Here is a 22,886-nt window from a genome sequence, read left to right on the forward strand (position 1 = left end):
TGATTTCTTTGAAAGGTTCAGAGCAGGTAAAATACTGTTTTTTGTGCATGTGCTAGTGTTTTGTTTGTTTGTGGGTCAGAAAAAAACATCCTAATAACCAGATCACCAGAGCTATTTCCACATTTAGTCTGGATTTGGTGAGCAGCTTCTTTCAGAAAACCTTTGTTAGTAGCAACAGAGACTGAGACTATAGAAATACAGTGAATTGTAATTATTTCATGAGGGAAGTATTTAAATGAATAGCAAGGAAAGATCTGATAAAGAATGAAAATTTAATGTTCCTTATCAAGAGGGACAAAACATTTAAAATTACCTGACACGGCAAACATCAAAACTGAAAGAGAAATTGTCACTCTGCTCTACTTCTCGTTCTTTGATATAAACTTCTGCTAGAAGTAAATTCTATTCCTACGGCACACTGGTGTCACTTTTGCACTGTATCCAGCTTGCTTAGCATCTCTGGGCAAACCTGTGCCCAGACTCCTGGAGTAACTTATAGCTCAGGTAATGAGAGAAACCCATGCTGTTTCCAAACCACACAGCTTTAGTAATCCCATGTGTAATTCATCTCTCTGTAACTCAGGATTTTCACAACACAGTTCTGAAACTAAAAATATACTCAACAAAATGTCTTTCCAAGTGCAGGCAACAGCATATGTCTTTGTAGATTTAATACAGAGCCTATTTTCAATAAAAAGCCACCAGAATTTTCCAAGCCCATAGAGACATACATATTATGTAAAAGCATAGAATATCAATAAAATAAACCTGGCAGGATCACTAATTTCCATTCCAGCACAAAATCCAGTTTTCCTGATAGTGGAGGTCAATAAGAAATTCTGAAGTCTCCAAACAGTCTTATTTCTATTTCTTGGCTGTTTTACAAAACTTGCTAAGACAGACAGATGGGAAATGAGTGCTACCTTGTAACCCTGCATCTTAAAGTTCAGCCTGAGTACTGTGTCTTCAGGTCATGCTCTGTGCTAGGAGTCTAGATTCTCCTCCTAATTACACTGACATAAGAAGTTATGTAATTCCGTTTCAATTGAAATCAATTAATCTACAACTACTGTGAAGAGCAACTAGATCTCATTGAATTCACAGTCCAAAGCATTTTTGTTTTAAAATCAAAACCGCTACTGTCAGAAGCTACACAAAGTGCTGAATGTGTTGAGTTCCTGTAGTTCAAAGGCATTGCATTAAGTAGGTGACAGAACCTGACTTGGTGCACATTATGAACCCTACTAATTCAACCACACAATTTTGTATGACGTTCAATAAGCGACACAGAGATGCATGAGGGTTAGAAATGAGATGAAATACTGCCTTTGGCAGCAGAATCTGATTCCTTATTTCTTCTGAGGAACAGATTAGCCTATGAACTGCTGCGAGGGCTTCTTTCAGGAGTGCTTATGGCACATAAAGATCAGATCGCAGCTGCACTCTTAGGTGAGCCACTGCTGGGAGTGACCAATCTTTTGTTTGCAGGGAGATTTCTAGAAGTGAAACGCTTCTCAGTTCGAGCCTTGGGCACAGTGGCATGCAGCAAAAGCAGTGCACAGAAATGTGTTCTTTGTCAGGTGGAAGAGGACTAGCAGGCAAATTTGTAAACTGCGGCTAAAATCTTTAAAAATACTAGTTTGTACTCTCAGCCTCCTATTGGAGTGCGGCAATGTAGCCACGTCTGAGATTATTGCTGTTCACTTGGGATTATACATTCAGTGGCAAAGTGTCTAGGACTTGGAAACCCCAAGAGCCTGAAAGTTTGAGGATGTTCCTGTTGAGATAGCAATGAGTCCTCACAAGTCCTTGATTCTGGAAGAATATGGGAAATGTTGTCTTGCAGTTCAGTTTCCTACCTGAAAGAGATATGTTAAGATATAAATTAGATAAAGAATTATTATGCAGGGCAATTATTGAGGGGCAAGTGTTTACTCAACTGCTATGTTACTGAACAGGTTGCCCAGGGAAGTGGTGGTGTCACTGCCCCTAGAGGTGTTCAAGAAACATGTAGACGTGGCACTGAGGGACAAGGTTAGTGGGGTGAGTTGATGGTTGGACTAGATGACCTTAGTGATCCTCTCCAGCCTTAACAATTCAATGATTCTATAATCTCAGAGGAAAAAAAAACCAACACATTTTCATTGCCATCATTGACATCAAAATGGCTTGTTAAGGTTCATTTGAGAAGCTTTAAGATGGCTTAGAAAAATGAATGTGGAATGGCCAGTGACATCTTTGCAATGACCCATTGGTTCTCCCCTCACTGCTACTGAAGCACAGAGAGCAAACAACAAGCTGGTAAGCTGATGTGCTGGCGCAGGGCATATCTATTTGTGGGTGCTCCCCCAAGGAAGGTTTATCAATAGGGAGTGGGTTTGCTTCCCAGCTGTTCTGCACTGGCAGCAGGAGCCAGTGCTCTGTCACATGGCTGCTGCAAGTCCCTTCTCAGGCTGTACTTACTAGGCATGTAATCAGCTGCCATTCAAGATTGCTCATACAACATCTATGGAAATAAACAGATAAATTATTTACTGTGCAGGCAGAATGATACTGAATACTGTGACAGCTGAATATTGTAGTTACAGTAAGTTCCCGTGAACAGGACATAACTTATTCATATTCAGGAAATGCAAGAATTCTTTCACAAGCTAGATTTTTGTCAGTCATGTTCATTTTCCATGTGTGCTGTATTAGTGGATCTTTAAGAAGAGGACAGTAAATTATTTACCACATGATACTAAATGGTACATAGTAGATCTATGTACCAGTTATCTACAGTAGATAATGTACTATGTAGTTATCTACATAGTAGATAAACTATGTAGCTGTGGTGAATTCACATGTGTATGTTGTGGCATTCACAAACCACTTATTCAGCCTGGCAGCTGGTGTTGCTGACCCTTCATGTGTGCTCTTCAGCTGGGAAACACAACTGTCTTTTGGAAGAGGGACAGGGTGTTGGATACCTGTCCAAGAATCAAGCTGGATTTTCTGAGAAACAGGGAATAACTGGAGGGGAAAAATGTGATTCTTGCCTCTGTAGATCTACAGGAGGTGTCTATGTCCTTGTGGGGCTTCTGTCAGCTCTTTGGCATTCTTATTTGCTGTCATCTGGGGCCAGAGGCTGCCTCTGGTGGGTGCAGATGTAATAGTCTGCCTACAAGGTGATGTATACCTGCTGATGATGGCTGCAGGACACGCTGTTCTCAAGGGCTGTTCTGAGGTAGAATCGCACCCTGCAGCTCATGTACAGCACTCTGTGTACGCAGCGTAGTCAGCCAGACACTGATAGAATGTGGCACATCATTAGTCAGAATTCCTCCTTAGAAGAGAGAGAACAGGAAGATACCAGCAAGGATAGCAGGTGGACTCTTGAGTACCTCAGTGTCCTCAAGTACTGCCTCAAGCAGGAATCCTTCCTTGCTGCAGCACCCAAGCCTGTGCTTGTGTCCCTTAATAGTGTGGGAATATGAAATATCAGTTGTTGAAAAATTTGGAAGGCATGAATCACAGAGGAAAATTCACTTTCCACTACTTTGCATCTATCCTTAGAGTTCTTCAAATGCTTGTCTCTGTCTCTAGGACTTCTGCAGCTCCTGCCTGCAAGGAGCAGTGCAGCAGTGCTCATGTTCTCTCTCAGCTGAGCTCCTGTCTCTTAATCACAGATGGAGGAGGTGCAGTGAAGCCGAGCGACGTGCCCTGAGCAGCTCAGCCTGTGGCTGTCGCTGGCGCCTGGACAGACCTCTCCTTTTGCAGGGCTACTGAGGGAACAGATTTGTCATCCTTGTAATTAAATGGAGATAGAGCAGCACAGTAAGAACTAGGGTAAATGCAAATTGGAGAACATTTACCTGCAGAGTTAAATTCTGCTCATCTGATTCATTCATGTAGGCCTATATATAAATGTGTTCATCGAAGATAAATTAGCTATTGTGGCTAATTTATTCTGCATATTTCTTAGCTGTGTTAATTCCCTTAACTCACCCTGCCACGTTTCTCCTCTTTGCCTCAGTTCTATTTTGATCCTCTCAGCACTGGTTTGAATGAAGTCTTACGTCACGTCTGCTGTGTTAGCACACTTTCCAGAAACAGACCTACCCTTATGCCTGCTTGTGCGGCTGTCCTCTCTTACAGCGTGGAGCATTTGTGTTTCATTTTTATTCTATAGGCCCTTGTGCAAACAGAATAGGTTTGGGGTTTGCAGCTTAGCTTTTCTGGAAGCAGGTTCCTCTGCTTGCTCACCAATTGCCCCTTGACTGAGGCTTGTGCTGAAGGCCTGAGTCCTGCCCTGTGGCTGGAGAAGCTGTGCAGCACTATGGGGTGTTCATGCCATGCTGTGCCCTCTTGCTGCGTTGTGAGCAGCAACACAGCACTCCACAGTGCCACATCCTGCAGGGTATGGAGCCACTGCCAGCTCCTGTGGGCATGCAGGGCTGCTGCCAGGTCCCATCCCAGAGCCTGGCAGCAGGGGTGGGCGGGGTGGTGGCCATGAGCTAGCAGACATCCTCATTCGGTCTGTAAAGGCTGTGTGTCCATTTCAAGTTGAACAGCTAATGTAAGAACTAATGTTTGTTGAAATCATTGAGCACAAGTGCCGAGAAAATACCCCATGCCATACAGCATGCATACGGAAATGCTGTTTCTGCTTTGGAAGTTCCATGCTGTTTTTCCAAATGCAGTCACTGTTCAGTTTTTGAATGCAAACAGATTTTCCCTGCACACTTCTGAGAATATCTGTGCTGCTCGGCTGCCTTTAGCAGCTGCCACATCTCATTGCAGAATACTGCCTTGCAGCATGTCCCTAAGGCTGTGTGCTGTGGCTGCAACTGGGAGCAATGCCACCTTCCCACGGGACCGAGAGCTCCATTTTGGCTGTGCAGCTGCTTCTGCCATCCATTTCAAAGTGAGCTCACAGATGCTGTGCAGGATGGAGTTGTTGGCTGCGTGTCACAGTGTGACTGCTGTTGGGCTGTGGCTCTGCGGGTGGCTGAGGGTAGTCACCCTGGCAACACCACAGCAGGCACTCTGTGGGGTGAGAGGCCTTGTGGGGAGCTCCACAGAGCAGTAGAGGATGGATTTTGCAAGTGTTGGTGGCTTTTGGTCTCCTGGGCTGTTTCCAGCAGCTCAGTGAGAAATCCAGAGGGAGGAAGGAAATCCTTGCTTGCCTTAAGGCTGGCAGAGCCTCGGGGATCAGGGAAGGAGCGTCAGGAATAACCACTGCTTCTCCAAAGAGTGTTGTTTCCCTGATAACCTGCCACTTCTGCCCCTTCAATAAAAACTGCTATAGTTAAAATAGAGAGCAAGGGACTGTAGTTGACAGCTACTACTACAGTTTTTTTGCCGATTTATCTGAAAGCCAGACTCATTCTCCAGTGGGAAGAAGGTGTTAAAGCACAGTGGGCACCCGAGTTGCAGCTAGGACACAGCTGCCTGGGGCTGCAGCAGTGCAGCACCTCACAGTATGTCAGCAAGTAGCCAGTGCCAAGTGCAACTGCATGTGCAGTTTTCCTGGCCTCTCTGCACAGTAACCTGGACAGGCTGATCTTTATGAAATGGAGTTGAGATTCTTATAGTCTTATTTCTGAATTTTTGCTTTCCTTTTTTGTTTATCTTAAGTAAGGCATGAAGGTTCTGATCCCCTCTGCTTGGGAAAGAACTTTTTCATAGCCGTGCACTACACAACAAACTATATCCTCATCAAATGAAGGTTATCCTTATAGACCAAGTTTGCCCCTTCCATAGTGTAGAGCTTTTAACCAGCTGCTAATCATGAAAATTCCCCCCCTATACACCCCCAAAAAACCACAAGCCTAAGAATAAAATAAAACCAATCAGCCCCATGTCTGTCAGGTGCACTTCCCATCCGCTGCACCCAGGCAGGTGAGGAGGAGGCAGCACTGGGGTAGATTTTCATAGGTATGGTGTCAGCTGCACATAGCTGAAAGCTGCAGGTGGCAGCTCTTGCCATTTGGCTCTTCTAAAAATGTCTGAGATCTCAAATACCTTGCTGGGTTTAATTTACATACCTCTGCTAATATTGTGCCTGTACGCTTCTAGCGGAATAACTGAGGCCCGGTGGAGTTTCTCAAGTTGTTGTTGGTCTGTATATGCATAGTTTCAGAGCTAATTTTCCTAGGCTTGAGACAAAACTTTGATTCCAGAGTGTACTTCTAAGCAAAATGAGTGGTGCTGACAGCTGTGATCTGCCTCATCCTTCATTTAAACACCATTAGATGTGAACTTTGATAAGTGCCGTAGTTAATGATTGTTCTGGGTACAGCTATGTTTGGGTAAACTAGAAGTTACTGCATGCACAAAAAGCATGAACAGATTAATCAAAGAGGATTTTTTTTTTTTTTTAATAAGATCAAAAGCAGTGTGTGCTGGAGGCTTTTTAGTGTCACTGTGATAATGCATTTTTTCAGCAAGTACTGATTTGCCACATCTCTTCAAAAAAGGCTGGGATTTCATTGCAGTTTTAATCAGACCTGTAGCAACAAAATAGTCATTGTGTAGTTTAGAAAAGGGTGTAGTCTAGTAGTTAAATACTGTGTGTAGGAACATACTATTAGTGATACCTTTATAATTACTACTCAGAAGGTTTGCAATGGCATAGCTTTCAGTAGCTGCATATTTAGCAAGATAAGGGTATTCCCGGATCCCAGTAGGACAAGTCTCTTCTGTTGTGCTAAAAAAGCAAGTAATTCCATTCTGTGCTTCCATTCAGGAGCAGAGCAGACAAGTTCCAGGGCAGGCACAAAGCACTGTGACTATATAAACTGAGAGCATTGCTTGGCAAGCTGCAGTTTTCACCAACAGTACAAACAAGCAAGTTAGAGCAATTAGTAGCTGTGTGAGGACATCCTCATCTTTAATGAATCTCTGATAACTGCTGCTTCTCCCCAAGACCTCATTAAAGCCCTATGGATTCTGAGCTGGGAAGAGATTGGTTTTTTGGCTTGGAGTCTTTGCAAGCATTTGCCAGACAGCCGGCAGGTCACGGCACACTGGAACAAGTCCTGTTCTCAGACAGTCAGCAGAACACTGGAGAGCTGCTGAAGGGGGCTTTAGGTAATAGAAGAGTAATGACACGATCAAGATGTGAAAAACACAGTCAAAATGTGAAAAATGTTTTCTCTCCATGTGGGTGTGGTACAAATTCATTTGTGCTACGAGCACAGTTTTTTCTATGCTGGTGCTGTAGGAGGCCTTTGCAGAAGGTCCTTCTACACCATCCATCAGGAACTGGTCTGTGAGAGGGAGCTCGTTTGTTATAGCATCAGTGCTGGCTTGTCATGCCTGCAGCCTGTGGAAGGAAATCAGCCTTTCCTGTTTGTGATAATTCTTCAGACAGCATGAGGGCCAGAGGAGGTGGGGACTGAAAACCTCCTGCCTAAAGTTCCTCATGTCAGTTGAAAGTGCTCAGTTCAATTTGAAACATTTCTCTGTCAGTCAAAAATAACAAAGGCACCTTGGAAATAACTCAGGTAGCTTGTTGTTCCAGAGAGTGACTGTAAGCCATAGAGGAGAGTGCTATTTCACCTAAGATCTCAACTTCAAAAAGAAAATATGCTTTGAATGCTGACAATTAAACCTGAGAAATTTCATCTCAGTTTTTGATCAGGGCATATATTAAAAGAAAAACATAACTTTCAACTATGAATTCTCTCTGGCTAATGCATTAGTAACGTTTCTGAAACTGGGGGTCTGAATAGAGGCTCAGATGCCTGTGCACTCGAGCACTTGTAGTTTGCTGAACTCTATTTCTCGGGCTTTCCGGTTTGTTCCTTTGGCACAGGTACGTCACATTTTTATTCCACCTTTCTATTCCTGGTTGATTTCCCAGCTAAAGCACAGACAGCCCATCAGGGTGAAAAATGCACGAGAGCCTCTTAGCTGCAGCATTCTGTGATGTACCTGAGCAGAAAACTTGATTTACTGGAGTAGGCATGTGCTTGTTCCTCAGTGTCCTTTCCTCATGATTGCTGGTGTAGGGCAAAGTGCTGATGCTGTGGTTTCTGACCCCAATGTCTAGGTTACTTTCCATAGTGTTCCCATTGCCTCTTTCTTTTCCATTATACCTTGTTTACATATGTTTTAGGCAATATCATTCTAATTCTCGCTTAATTCTCTCTGGCAGAGTTTGCGTAGCCTTCTTCAGGCAGCTTCATAAATCTTGCATAAGATGCCTATACCATTCTTGTCATGGCTTTTAATGATTTCAGCATGTCTGCAGTCACAGTCACTGTTCTCGTGTTTGCTCGCTGCTTTTCCTGCATCAGTGCAGATATTGGTTCCTGTTCACTGTTAGCTATAGTAAGAATTCTTCATCATCTGTCCACTGCAATGTTTTTGTTACGGGTGTTCCACTCTTTCTTGGACTTCTTCACCATTTTATGCTGTCAATTTAACCAATAGCAAAAGTCCCCTCGGTTGGCTTGGTTGCATCTGCCCTTATCTGAAAGCCTGATAGGAGCTCTCTGATAATGTCAGATGTTCTGAAATAACCTCCCAGCTGAAGCAGCGTGAGGAATGTCAGCACAGCTGGCATGTGCCCCCCTACCTGCCCAGCTGTGACACGGAGGTCATTCTCACTACGTTGCTCTGACACAAGGAGCTGCTCCCAAATGCAGAAGCATGGGCTCACCAGGCAGCGGGGCAGCAACCCACACACCAGTTCTGTAAACATCTCCTTTCTCTTGTATTCAGCACCTTGTTACCTATCCTGTCGATGGCAAAGTGTGTTTTCACCTGATCTTACCTTTATGTTCTGAGCCTCCTTCCATATTAGCTCACCTCTGCTGTCACTGTTTCCTTTGAGTCTGCAGCTCAGCCTTCTTGTAAGTTTAGTTCTCTTGTGCTGTACGTAAAGCTGTAACAACATGTTTATATAATCTGTCACTTGGAATAAGGAATAAAAATAGAGATAATCACACAGTATAGTCATCCATAAAACAAACCATGCAGCTTTGCACACAGGGCTGGCATAACACAAGAGAGCTCCTGGGTGCCGGTTGTGGCCCAGCAGCCTTCCAGTTGCAGTAGCTGCATGAAGGTCCAGCTTACTGGGCACAGCTGGCAGGCCAGCAGAAACACCATGTGGGGCTGCACCGTGCTGTGCTGGAAGAGCAGCTCTGCCCTCCCAGTGTCAGCTTGGCTTTAGATGACTGCTTACACAGCCAGGAGACACAGTTCCAGCTGCTGCATGCGTGGATTTTCTCCAGAAAAGCTGTTACATTCTGCAGTAGTCTAATCTGACTTTCAAACTATGATAAGCAGCTTACTGTTTTTCTTCTATGGCAGTGTTTCTAAGTCATAAGGATTTTACAGATAGGATTTGAAGCCATATAAAACAAAAAAGATCGTACTAAGGTAACTGGAACCATTTAATTTGCTAAGTTTACCAAAAGCATTTGGTCTGCATGGAGTTCAGATAAAATTTAGGGAAAATGTGGAACATGGAATGGGGTGGGTCTTAATTAGTTTGCTGATATTGCATCTGTCTGTTAATTGGAATATTATCTTTTAATTAAATGGACAAATGAGAACAGGTTAGCTTTTATTTGAATGCATTATTGCTGCAAAGCCCATCAGAAGATGCTGGCAGGGAACCTTTTGTGGGACAGAAATAAAGCAGGAGAACATGGCATGCAGTTCCATCAGTACCTCTCCAAAATGGGGAGAAAAATAATTAGGGTTTATGAAAGAAAGCACCCAAAGTGGAGCATCGTCAGCATTTCTAATTGTAAAGCCAAATATTCTGTTCAAAGATATCTTGCTTTTGTTATATGATAGCTGCATTTTAAGCCTAATTTCTAAGGAGGGAGTTAGTCAGTTGGCCAGAAATTGGTGTTTGCTCAAAATCCTGTGGCCTGATTGCATCAGTGATGGAAGGAGGACCAATCCCAGCTGCTGCTGTGCACGGTGGATGATTTCCAAGGTCTGCTTTGTCAGAGCTGGAGAAAAGTAAGAGCAAATATGACTATATACATGTATATAGTCATGTATATATTTATATTTATTCCTTGTTGATATAACTATATGTATTTGCATGTATATATGTAGTGTCATTGTCTGTATACACAACACAGATCCATATATTCACAAATGCACATTAAAATGTCCAAGGAATCTCAAATTCCTTGGCAAAGTGCAAATATTATTTTGCCTAAAAGCATATCCCACTTTAGGAGAAAGCAAAGTAATAAATTAGAAGTATGGAATATACAAAGTGGAGAAAAAGAAACAGCATACATTACAAGTTATAAAATACAAAGGGAGAGACAAAAAGATCAAGAATATTCTGCAAAAGCAGGGAGTTTGCTTGGTGACATTTCCAGCTGGTCCAGAAGAAGTTCTCATTTTGCAGAGAAAGATGAGAAGAATCCTCTGAAAAAAAGGTTTGACAGAGAGCATTGAAGAATAAGAGTGTAACCGATGTGGTCAAGCAAGCCTGCTTTCACTTTTGGAGGTGAAGGTGCTTTTCAACTGAGATGTATGCTTCCATCACTTAGCATTGCAACATTGTAACTGTACAGCACTCTTCAGTGAGTGATGGATGGGCTACCTGATAGGCACAGTTTCTAATAATCTGAAAGTAAGCATTAAAATGAGATGAGTGCTAGTAGAATATTAAATAAGAAGGATAGACAAGGGTAGATCTAACCCAGCTGCTTCCCAGGTGCACAGCTCGGAGTGATGCACCTTTTAGGACAAGGATTGCTGTTTGTGCGGTGCAGCAGGACAAGAGGGCAGCACTCCATGTGGAACTCTTGGTGTGGATTCAAGAATGAAAAAAAAAATGCCCAGGTGGCAGGAAGGAATCATAGTAGTCCATAAGGAGGAGTAATGGGTGATGCTGCTTTGTAACCTTTCAGAAATTGGTATTGCAGTGTGGAAATAATCTGAGAGCTGTGTGGTGAAAATAAGGAGAGCATTAAGTACTTCTAGGAGAAGGTGACGTGGTAAGAATTCCCAAAGTGATCTGAGTGCTGAAGATAGTGCCTTAACACAGAGAGGCTTAAGGAGCTCAATCTGTTTAGTTCATAGGAAAAAGGCTTGAGAGGTGACTTGATTACTGGGTATAAATACCCTAGTGGTTTTTAATGGGCTCCTCAGTGTCGTGGAGGAAGGCAAGAGGATGGTGATCAGCCGAAGCTGCAGTGCCAGTAGCAAATAAGGAATGTTGAATGGTGTTGGTAACTCACTATTGAAACAAGATATCAAAGGAGATGATGCACTCCTGTGAAGTATTTGGTTCCTTACTACTGGCCTTTTTCCAGTGCTTCGGTCCAACCGTAGTGGCTGAGCTCAGTTCAGGAGCCTTCAATAAGCAGCTCTACTTACAAGATCCACTTATTTCCCTTCTGATGCCCTATTAATATCTTTCTAGAGTGTATACACTTGTATATTGGGAAAAGAACATTAGAAACTTCACCATTTGATTATGATGATGGACTACAGTGCATCTTGTTACTGTATAACAAATTGGACTGGCTGAAACATGATTTTATTTTCTATACAAGAGTGTCATAAAGTTAGAACATTTCTGAAGCTTCCTTCAAATGGGCTTGTGATACATTCCGTTTTCCTCTCCCCAAAGCTTTGGTAGAAACAGAGTGCCTTCTGACAAGGTATGTTTTTAAAAGTATTCAAAGCAAAGACCCTGAAGACGATTTTGTGTGATGCACTGAGGAACGTTGGGCAGCCCTGGCACATGTGTGCCATATGGCAAAGGGCATTTGCCGTGTGTCAGTTGTACCTTGGCATCAGAGGCAGACGGTGGTGGTACGGCAGTAGAACCTTCCCACCAATATTCTGTTAAGTGTTGTTGCTGTGTGACAGACGGCAGCAGAATGGCAGTCTGACATAATGGCATCTGACATGAAAGTGTTTATGATGCAGAGGTGTTCACTGAATTCCTCCACATGGAAAAAAATGACACCCAGAGACATTCACAAATTCAGGTGCTTGCTGAATGGAGTGGATGTGAGCACAGTGGGTCACCTCTGCTGGTGAAGATTTTCACAAAGGTGACATGCAGGCTCTTGTTCAGGCTGGTGAAAATGCAGGGCTACTGGTGGTGACTGTGTTGAAAAGGAGTGTCTCGTAGCTGTGAATTTTCTCTCTCAGGTAGTGTTGTTGTGCTCTTTGTACCTCTTGTGGTTTCCATGGAAGTAAATGGGAGTTTCTTCCAGTGCGACCTATGTATTAATTTACCAGCCATTCATCTCGTCCAAATCTGAAGCCAAAATCTGTCCCCAGATGAAGTAGTGGACATGCAAACACTATTCTTGGATCAATCAGTGCCAGAGATGCACATTTACAGTCTGAAATGGACCTTTTTTGATTAGACTCAGGGCATGTTCCTAAAATTATTGTGTTTCATTGCAAAGGCCACTTTAGAAGTAGGAGGTTAAGTCTGTTTGCAAAGCACAGTACTAAATTTACTAAGCCTGATGGGGGTATTTAAATAAATAAGGATGAGTTTACCCCTTGAAGGAATTTGAACATTACACAGAATCTTCCTGCTAATAAAATTAATGGAGAATAGTGAGCTTACACACAAAAATGTGTGCTAAAGCAATTACAGGACAGTAAAGTAAATGTTTACAGAGATTGAAAGAAAAATCTGGCAATAATATCTTGCTCTTTAGAGGAGAGATTCATGACAAAGCTGTGTAGCAAAGTGATCTGCTTAATCCAGTTTATGAATACTTCTCTAAAAAAAGCAATGAAACGCTAACTCTAAGAATGGATTAAAATAAAAATAAATGCTAAGAGGGCAAATATTTATATGTGATTCAGGTCACAATTTCAGCTGTGATGGGGCCAAGATGAACTCAATCCAAGATGCAGAAGTCTCTGATTATATTGGAACAGTAGTTTTAAACAAAATAATCTGATCAATTCACTGCATAAAAACTGATGGTGTTTATCAGTGCCAACAATTTATGCTTGGAGAGAGAGCGTGCTTTCGAAATACTAAATAACAGGGAGCCTTTCAAAAGCTTCCTAATAGTGAAAATGAGGGCAGAGAGCTGGCCCTTTGCAGGCAGAGACAGGAACTCAGCAGTATTTACAGTGCATCAACCACGTCTGAATTCCAGAAACCACACAGCTATAGCTGTGCTTGTGCGTGCAGAAAATGTCTGCCTGTGTGCGTGAGGCACCACTTGCATCCATCAGATCTTAAGATGAAAGATTTAGAGATTGAGGTGGAGTTCTTTCGCTCTTCTCATACACAGCCTGTTTTTTTTTTTTAATTATTGTTTTTTTTTTTTTTTTTTTTTTAATCTTGGAACATGGGCGTGGAGGAAGACAGCATGCTATCCAAACAAGTGGTTGTGGTGCAACTGAAGAAGTAAAAATGCTCACAACCAGCAAGTGGGAAAACCCAATTATGTCAGAAAACTAGCTGAACATTGTTTTGAGCCTGGTTGAGCTTACAAAGCTTTTGAACACACTGTGACTTATGCCAAGCAGTGATTCTTCTCCTATTACTCTTTTTCAGATTTTTAATTGCTTTAATCAGCAAAATGCCTTGAATCAGCAAAATGCATCTTGGTAGAGTTAAGATTTCAGATTAATGGAAAAGTAGTTTGTCGGCTTCGTGATCTACCAGTGAAGTGCTTGCCTAAGGCAACCTTACTCACAGTCATGGAATCTTCTGAATTGGCAGAGATCCTTAAAGGTCATCTGATCCAACTTCCCTGCAATGAACAGGGAAACCTACAGCTCCATCAGGTTCACAGAAACACAGAATCATAGGGGTTGGAAGGGACCTCCAGAGATCATCGAGTCCAATGCCAAAGCAGGTTCCCTACACCAGGTCGCACAAGTAGGTGGGTCTTGAACATCTCCAGAGAAGGAGACTCCACAACCTCCCTGGGCAGCCTGTTCCAGCGCTCCTTAACCCTCATCTAAAGAAGCTCTTGTGCACATTTGTGTGGAACTTCCTATGCTGCAGTTTCTGGCCCTTTCCCCTTGTCCTGTCTCCATACACTGCTGAAAACAGTCCTTCCTCACCACCTTGCCCCCACACCTTAGATATTTATAGACCTGGATCAGATCCCCTCCCAGTCTTCTTTACTCAAGGCTAAACAGACCCAGTTCACTCAGCCTTTCAGCGTGTCGCACCTTTGCAGTAAGGGGCTGCCAGTTCAGGGATTTCTCCCCCAGGACATGAGCCAGAGCTTCTACCTTGGCAAATGTGCTGGGATCCTTCAGCTTCAGGTGCTGCCCTGACGGCCCTTACAGCTGTCCCATGTCTCCCCAGCTGCAAGGCAACAGCGCCAGCTGAGCTCCCAGCTTCAACACTTTGGTGATAGATATTTAAGCTTCTCTTTCCTGGGTTTCTTAAGAGCTTCGCTGTTACTATTAGAAACATTTTGTTTTGTAGAATGCTGGGGGAAAGTGTTGAAAGTGAATGAAGTGGCTAAAGGTGGCTTCTGACATGGTTTTCCTCTTAGTGCCTTTGTTTGATATAAGGGCAGAGAAGTATAATTCCAGCATTCCAGGGCCATACTCAGCCCAAATCTCAGATCAGGGAAAAAAAAAAAAAAAAAAGCAGAAACAAAGCTTATCCTTGGCTCAGGTTTCCTGTCCTGTTTCTGAACCGTTACAAATCAAAGTGCACATGCTCCTGATGTGCAGACGCATCATAAACCACAAATAGAAACACGCAGGAGATTTCTTTTGTCTGAAACAAATGCCAAAATGCCTTCAGTGGTTTTTTTTTTTTTTTTTTTTTTTTTAGCTCTGCCTCATCATAACAGCCTCATGTTAAAACCAACACAGCTCTGAGATAACTTTTCATCCACAGCTTTCTTCTTGTAGACTGTGGCAGCATTTACAGACTGAGCAATGATTTCTTGCCAGAAATGCTGCCAAAGGTAGGCTTAAACTTTTGTGGCAGTCTGATCCTATTTTCCATGAATTGCATGAGACTGAAACAAAAATACTGACCACCCAACTTGAGTATTTCTAGGTCTGGTGTGTCTTTAAAAAATAACATTAAGAGCGCTTTATGTAAACCACAGAGTTAAGTAACTGCTTTTTTGCTGTCGTTAACCACAGTGTCTAAAATGTTTTGATCTCTCTATTCTCCACAAGTGTCTGGATTCATCATTCGACTTGTTGCATATCATGTGAGAAAAATAACAAACCTTAAACAGAAATTTTAAACACAGGACTCAAAGGGCTGCATGTGATCAGCAGGTCACTTCAGCTCTAAAACATTTCTTTAGGTCTATTCAAATGCAGCATGTCGTGCAGCCTCTTTGGTAGCGTACAGACGAAGTGGTGGCCCAAGATGTACTGCTCCACCTTGTCCTGGAAGCCATGGGCAGGGAGAGGTGCTGGTGGGAAGCCACAGAGAAGCTTGTGTAGGCTGGTGCCTGAATGGTCTTAGTGCTGTGGAGCATGACAAGTGTTTTTGAAATCCTACAGGATAAGAGATGCCATATAGATGAGGTGGGGCGGTGTGGAAATTTTGTATCTCTGCTTACTCTACAGGTCTCATTCTTTTCTCTTAGTGCAGAACTCTTTCTTTTTGAGGAATGTATTTCTTTGTAACATACAGTGCTTGTGGAATAACTCTGATTCAAACTGCTCCTTTTGTGATAGAGAATAACGCATTTTATTTTATTCATTTGCTTTGAAAATTCTTTTACTCAACCTTAGCAAGGCACAGTCACTGAAGCCTCCTCAGTACTACTGCCTTTGTCCTAATTTCTGCCTTGAAAGTGGATTTGGACGTGGGTGATTCCCTTTGGACTTCACTATAATGTCCTTAGGCAGCAGCTGGGATTCTTTTGGCTACCAGCCTTTCTTTCCCTTTCTCAGCTAGGGGTTTTGTGTGTCCTTTTGTCAATGTGTCTCTAGCCAGTCAAAACAGCACCAAAGAGCTGAGGTCAGATTTAACATCTGAATGCTCTCCTCAAAGAACTGGGTACTGTTTTCCTTTCTGATTCCTCAAATTGGTGCAATAAACTTCATCAAGCACTGTATTGCAATTCCCTTTTAAGCAGCAAGACATTTTTTCTGGCTCCCGTTTGCATTGCTTCTGATGACTCGGAGGTCTGTGGAGCTGCTTCCCCTGCCGGGCTCGCTCACGGTTGGGATGCTTTTGCAGCTGGTAGTTTGGATGCATGCAAACAGACGTGTGCTGTTTTTCAAGGCAAGCACCCATTTGTTAGCACGAGCTGCTTGCACTCTCCTCTCCATGGGAGCTCTTCCCTGCTGAACTTTTGAACCACTGAAGCAAATCAAATCGTGTAGCTCCACAAAACAGAAACTGGCATTTGAGCTGTGTCAAGGAAGTGCTGCAGCCTCAGCACAGTTGCCCAGGGAAGCAAAATCAACAGAGAAACACATTGTTGGGGATGGCTAAAGAATAGCAGCCTGTGAAATGTGTCTGTTTTCTCAAGCTTCTCATGTCTTTCTTGTGCTATCTCTTAGGTATGGCCATGTATGTAAGATGATAAACTTGTATGGGATTTTTCTGTTTGGCTGTGCTAATACAGTGCTAGTATCTGCTAATACAGTTTCCTGAGTTGATAGGAGAGTAAGAAGCATTGCTTGAAATAATAGTCCTTAGTTTGTAAAGGCCCTATGTATTTCCAGTCTTGTGACCAGGGAACATGCCAGAACTTAGCAAATTGGGCTGCTCCTCATGCAGGAGACCCCCTGAGGCAAAGCCATGCAGCAGGCTGCTTGCTGCCCTCCCAGCTAACAGCTCCTCAAGTGACAGCAGTCCACATGTGGGCATGGCAGGGAGCGCAGTTCTCTGAGCAGTGCGCCTGGCAGGCCGGGCATCCCTGTGCATCTCTCCTGTGGCAGCAGTGTGGCTGAGCAGAGAGGAACGGTGGTGGTGCATCCAGCTGACAGTGAGCACTGGGCAGAGGTGCTGAGGGAGGTTTATCTGAGGATGCTTAGATCTGACAGGTTGAGTTTGGTGAAAAGTGGAGGCAAGAAAAATAGTAGGTTTCTCTTTAAGCCTGTAAATAGCGATTGAAGAAAAAAGGGTTGATTTGTTAGCGTTGAATGAATCACTTGAAAATGTCAGCATTAAATAAACTGCACTTGGCGCACAGCTCAGACCTACTCCTTAACCAGGATCTGTTTAGAATGGCCATACCTGCCCTCAGAAAAGCTGTGGAACTGGAGACAAAGTTACACAAGAGATCGTGACCAGAGGCCTTTCCTCAGCCCCGCTGAGTTGTTTGTTGAAGTGAAGAATCTTTACTAACCGAGATTTGGGAAAGTTTTTTTCCAATAACACAATAGCTCAAATCCTGTCACATTTCAGGTCTATATTCTTCAGAACAATGTCCTCAACCTTGAGAGGACAGCACTGATTCAAGTAGGCTCAACTAAAACACCTTCATCTTTCACGCAAAGGTTTGTACGAGCTTACACAACAGCAGTGAGTCATTCACATAGGATTGTGTTTTTATTCATCTAGTGAAAGTAAAACTGGTGCTCTCTGACCCCAAACCCAGTGCTGCTAATACACAGAGTGCACATAATGGATGTGCCCCATGTCCTGGAAAAAAAGACGGATTTTTAGCAGGTGATGAGAACTCCATAGTGGACAATCATTCAATATTAACGTGTTTTTCATGTTCATTTTCCTGTCATCCAAGTGGAAATAAATCTGAATGACATTTCTGCACTTCAGCTGGGAAAGGAAAGGTCAAGGGTGCTAAAAGCCCCTCTCAGAATATGAGATAGTACAGACAGAGGTTTGCTCTTTGTCCTTAATACTACGTTAATTAATCCGGTTAAGGGTGGCGTGTGATTTACACATGCTTTAACAAGAGAACATCAGTCTGTGACTGAGGACATGATTCAGTGAGTCCCTTTTGCTCCTGCCTGACTGTATGAGTGCTCTCATCTCGTGGAAATGGGCTGCAGGAATGCCAGTTGTAACGCACCGCGGAAACAAGGCCTTAGGGCTGGATCAAACTTGTGGAATTAAGGAAAGAACAGAAGCTTTCACTGCAGCTGGAATAAGATCTTCTGTATTTGGACATCTAAACTTCAAGTTCCTAGCCATGGTCAGTCATCTGGGTAGAGATGGCTGGGGAGAGGGTCCCAATGCAGTGATGGCTAGGTGAGGTGCCTGTCCTATTGCATGGGTTGTAGAGAAGCTCTATCACATGCATGGCTGTATATGGCTAGTGAGATAGATGCTAACTGCTCGTTGTAGTCATCAGTTCATGTCAGATATATAATCAGACCACATTGTAAAAAAAAAAAAGTAATAATAATCAAGAAAAAGGCACATTAAGCAAAGGATACATGGCAGCAGAGAGTGTGGCCTTTGTTTTTTAATTAGCTATTTGGGTCTTTTAGCTGATGACCAATGACACAGGATAAATTAGCTTTTAATTCTAAATTAGATTTCAATATGTAGAAATACACCGTGCTCATGTCCAGTAAGCAACCATGTTGTATAATATTTAAAAGCACAGCCATTCCAGTTCAATGTTTTTTTCCTGAGCATTACCTTACTTCATTATGTTCAAGAAGGGGCCTTTGCATGGTACAAACTTGAAGACAACATAAAACAAATGTGTTCTTTGTTACTGTTGTTGCTTGATAATTTTCATGGAATTATACTGGTTTTGTACTGAATGATGTTTAGACATGGAGATCTGTGGTTATAGCATGCTGACGGCAGACAAAACAGAAAATACGTGTGCTAAATTTGATATACAAATCAATAAATCATTCGTCCCTTTAAATAAAATGAAAGCAAGGGCTTGTATTGATCTACATCAACTGTGATTAGAGCTGCATGGTATCCTTTTTTGGAGAAAAAAAAAGTAGGATAGCTTCTGGTAAGTGAATTGTAAGCATCAGCTATTACGTGGCTAGCTCATGAGGCAGTCAGATAGAAGATCTATAACAAGTAAGGAGCCACAGGACTTTGCCAGCTTCTATAAAATGGTGTGCGTTTGAAAGAAGGGATTTTAAAGTATATTTTCCACAGCTCAAGTGTTTTTCTGATGGTAAGGAAAAAAAACCCAAACACATAAGGAATCCTATCCCTCTGAGCCAAAGAAATGTCAGTGCACTTTGTGGTTTAAGATTTTGATTTAAGGCAAGCATGCAGAGTACACAGTGACCATGCCTACACTGCCATTGTATTCTCGGGTGAAGGGAAAGTCTTCCCAACATCCATCTTCACTTTCCTATGGATTTTAAAATAGGGTATCTGCATGCTCTGCAAACTTGCATGTTCCGATTTACTGACCTGTGCTGCTCTGCTGCCTGTGGATGCTAGCTTGATGTGTCTTCTGCAGCCTTCCCTGTGCAGGGGAGCCAGGTTGGGTAATGCAGCCTGCTCCAGCTCAGGCATTGATCAGATGCCAGGACCTCACAGAGCCCAAGTTCCTCTCTGGCTTCCTTTGCAGCTTGTTCAGTCGCTCATTGCTTTTATTTGTGACTCGGGCTTGAAGATGGCATACGTCTGGTTTGTCTGCTTTGGAAACACTTCATCATCAGAACTTGTTTTGTGTCAGTTTTACTTTATCCTTGATTGCAGGTTTCCATTTGCTTATCTTTCCAGTTGTGCAAGGTGGTGTTTTCTAGAGTGATGTTAAAAAGAGGACTCCCTGAGATTATTACCTTACACTGAAGATGATTAAAAGTATTGCTTTACTCTAGTATTGGACAAAGAAAATTATCACAATAAACTTAGCAACAATTTCCCTACACCTGCATGTTTTTCCTCAGCACCTTACCTCATCCCTCTCTTGCTGTAAATGTAGAGAGATATACAAGTTATTATGGCACATAGCACCCTTGCCACTGGGGCTGCACCAAGGACCTTAGTCTCTTAGCCATGGTCTGTCAGCAGATTCTTTCTTTATTAATTGTTAGGCAATACCTACTTTTGCAAGAAAGTAGGCCAGTGCATCTTGTTCATGTTGATTACAGTCATAGCTCTAATTTCACAATATATTTTATTAAAGGATATCACATTGTCTTTTACATAAAAAAGCTTTTTACAAGCTAAACGTGCACATCCTTCACAGTGAGCAAGTGGCTGGTTTCATGCCACATCCCAGCCAAATGGCTTTCCTGAAGTATTGCAGGATTACTGGCAGACATTTGTGCAGATGGTAATGTATTGGGATATTCTGGGGGTTATTTGGAGCCTGAAATGGAGGAGCACACACAAAAGTGGAGCACCAGTAGTTAATGCTCCCAACTAAAGTTTGTACAGAAAAACACTACTGAATTTATTCCAGGAATAGAGTTTGAGAGTAATACTGCCTGTATTTTCCATTTGCCAACATCTTCATGTTTTTCTCATAATCTTCTAAGAACTGCAGTCAACTGAAGTTGCACTTTGAAAATAGTGCATCTCCTTTCCCTTTATCAGAAGGGAATTTGGTGTGCTCTACCTCCACAGGCACCAGGAAACACACCCTTTTTGACCCTCCTGATCTAAATGTGTATGTTTGGTGGCCCTGCTAGGCAGGGGGGTTGGAACTACATGATCCTTGAGGTCCCTTCCAACCCGGGTGATTCTGTGATTCTGTGATTCTGTGTGTGATTTTTTAATGTAGCCCATTCATAGTGGTTATTGTTGAATTCTTTTTTATGCTGATTAAGAAGTACTGGCTGCCCACAAAAGATTAAGAATCCATACGGATCGCTTATCCAAGCTCAGATCTTGTATACAATTAAATTCCCCCTGCAATTTTAGCTTGGCTTTGAAATGCAAATGGATTAAGAGAAAAGCTCCTTAAGCAGATTGCAACTAGTTAGATATTTTATTGTATGTAAATTGTACACACATGCTTACAGACAGATATGCATAATGTGATAGTATCGTTTGCTTTATCAGATTCATAGGTGAATTTAGGAAGTCCCCAGTTCCAAACTAGCACAAAGTCACCCAGTGTCCCTCTGCTGTAGATAAGGTCTGTATTTTGCCCTTGTTCTTGAAAAATCACAGATACTCAGTGCTAGTGTGCAGAGGCTATGTTTTATGTCTAGCAGCCTGTGAAGCAGCACATCAGAGTTAAGAGGCAGAATACTGCTGATATTCAGTAAGAATTGGGGTGTAAAATCCTTCTGATGCTTTGGAAAAATTCCCATCCAAACATGGAAGAAGGAGAGATGCAAAACAGATTTAAAACTCACTTGGAACAACTTTTATAAACGTCTGATTGTGAAGCACTTTTGAGGCCCTTCCTCTCCTAGTGCTCCCCTCTCATTCAGTGTTAAACACATCCTCAGCTCTGTGGAACAAGATTATACACCTTAAAAGCTATCACATTTTCATGTATAGAAAGCCACTTTTTTGGCCCAGGATTGAACCTAACCTCTTTTGGGCTTCAAAGCAGAGGTGTTTTACAATGAAATGTCTGTATTCTAGCGTGGATAGCAAGCTGGCAGTGCCAGCTGCCTGAACCTGCTGAACAGAATAAAAACAGAGCAAGTCCCAAGAGAGCAAGCTTACTGGACAGAGGGTAGAGAGAGTAATTAAAGGTGTTTAATGGGTGTATTTATTCAATAGCTCTGTGGTTTATCACAGGGATATTACTTCCAGACATTTCTGGCCGTATGTAAAATATGCGTGCCAGCCCTGTCTGTTTTCCACTTGGATATCATGTTTCATGGGAACAAAATCTGTAGAAGTCAGAGATCAAACCTAAATGCTGTTTCCCAAATAATAATGATACACTGAATGCTGTCATGGAAACCTTCCTTACAGTGAGCCCTTAGCATAATGGGCAGTCGTCCCACACTGTGCAGCTCGAGCACTCATCTGTCACCACACCAGTCTGTAAACTATAGTCACAATGAAGCCACACATGATACTGCTCACCTTCTTTTCATATCTGCGTACCTGGCTATGCAGTGTAATGCTAAGTGATATCAGATGGGCTTTGTCTCCTTAAGAAAATGGGAATTTCACCTTTCGTCTGAAATCCATATTAACATCAAAGGCTGCTATGGTTTCATGAACACTTTTTTGCTTGCTCCTGGTTTTGGGTGCAATTCCTTTTTAATCTGTTCCATCGAAATCAACATCCCATCATTAGTCACTGATGCTTTAGTGGTCTTTCACAAAGTCCTTGTGACTATTACATGTATCCTGAATTCATTTATCCTGCTTTAGTACAAAAATACATGGTACTGAATTTCCAGACAATATATCTACGCCTATCAGTGCTGGTGGTTCAGTGCCCATAGGCAATCTGTGAATATTTAAAAGAATTCCACTAATTAGAACGTGTCTCAAAAAAAAAAAAAAAAAGAAAAATCTCATTTTGCATGATGGCAAATACAGTGAATCATAAGCCTTAACATAAAGAAATTACAAATGAAAAATGGAGAGATGTATGCTTCTCTGTCCTTGTATAGACTGTAGAGTTAACCTCTGTGCTCCTTATTGGGCTCCAAAGAATAAAGAGATGAGAGTAGGAGTTAAAAATGGGCATGGATTGTCTCACTGATAGGCTGGTAGCTCTTTGCTCTGTGATGTCTTACAGAGGATTGTCATAGCAGCACTAGAGGGACAGGAAGGGAGACATGTCTTGCAGAATAGCACAGCAAAGTCTGCTTTTCGCATTGGTTTTAGTGAGACGTAACATCTGTGGCTCTGCTTTCTCTGCTGTCTACCAGCCCTGTTTTTCTGGTGAGTGAATAATAGAAAGTTTCATGTCAAAGTTGTTAGGGGGTAAGCTTCACTTATGTTTCTGGACAAGTTAGACTAAGTAGGCATTGAGAAAAGAAGAGCTCTTGCTTTTCTTTCAGGCTGAAGAGGTGCTGCGGTGGTGTTACCTCATGCTGTGCTCCTTACTTCAGAAAACACAGTTAATGGCTTGCTGTGACAGATCTTTCTATGATCTGTC

The 22,886-nt window shown here is 42.5% G+C and overlaps 1 long non-coding RNA gene across 1 annotated transcript; it reads right to left on the bottom strand.

Annotated features, from left to right (window-relative positions):
• Positions 1 to 244: 244 nt before the first annotated feature.
• On the bottom strand, positions 245 to 6,202 carry LOC125693889 (uncharacterized). Its single transcript, XR_007377290.1, has 4 exons — positions 6,030 to 6,202; positions 3,179 to 3,325; positions 2,464 to 2,506; positions 245 to 1,859 (listed from the first exon to the last, which is right to left on the bottom strand). It is a non-coding gene; the product is annotated as an uncharacterized LOC125693889 (long non-coding RNA).
• Positions 6,203 to 22,886: the final 16,684 nt, after the last annotated feature.

This window comes from Lagopus muta, chromosome 5 (assembly GCF_023343835.1).
Source record: "Lagopus muta isolate bLagMut1 chromosome 5, bLagMut1 primary, whole genome shotgun sequence".
In the NCBI taxonomy this organism is placed as follows: domain Eukaryota; kingdom Metazoa; phylum Chordata; class Aves; order Galliformes; family Phasianidae; genus Lagopus; species Lagopus muta.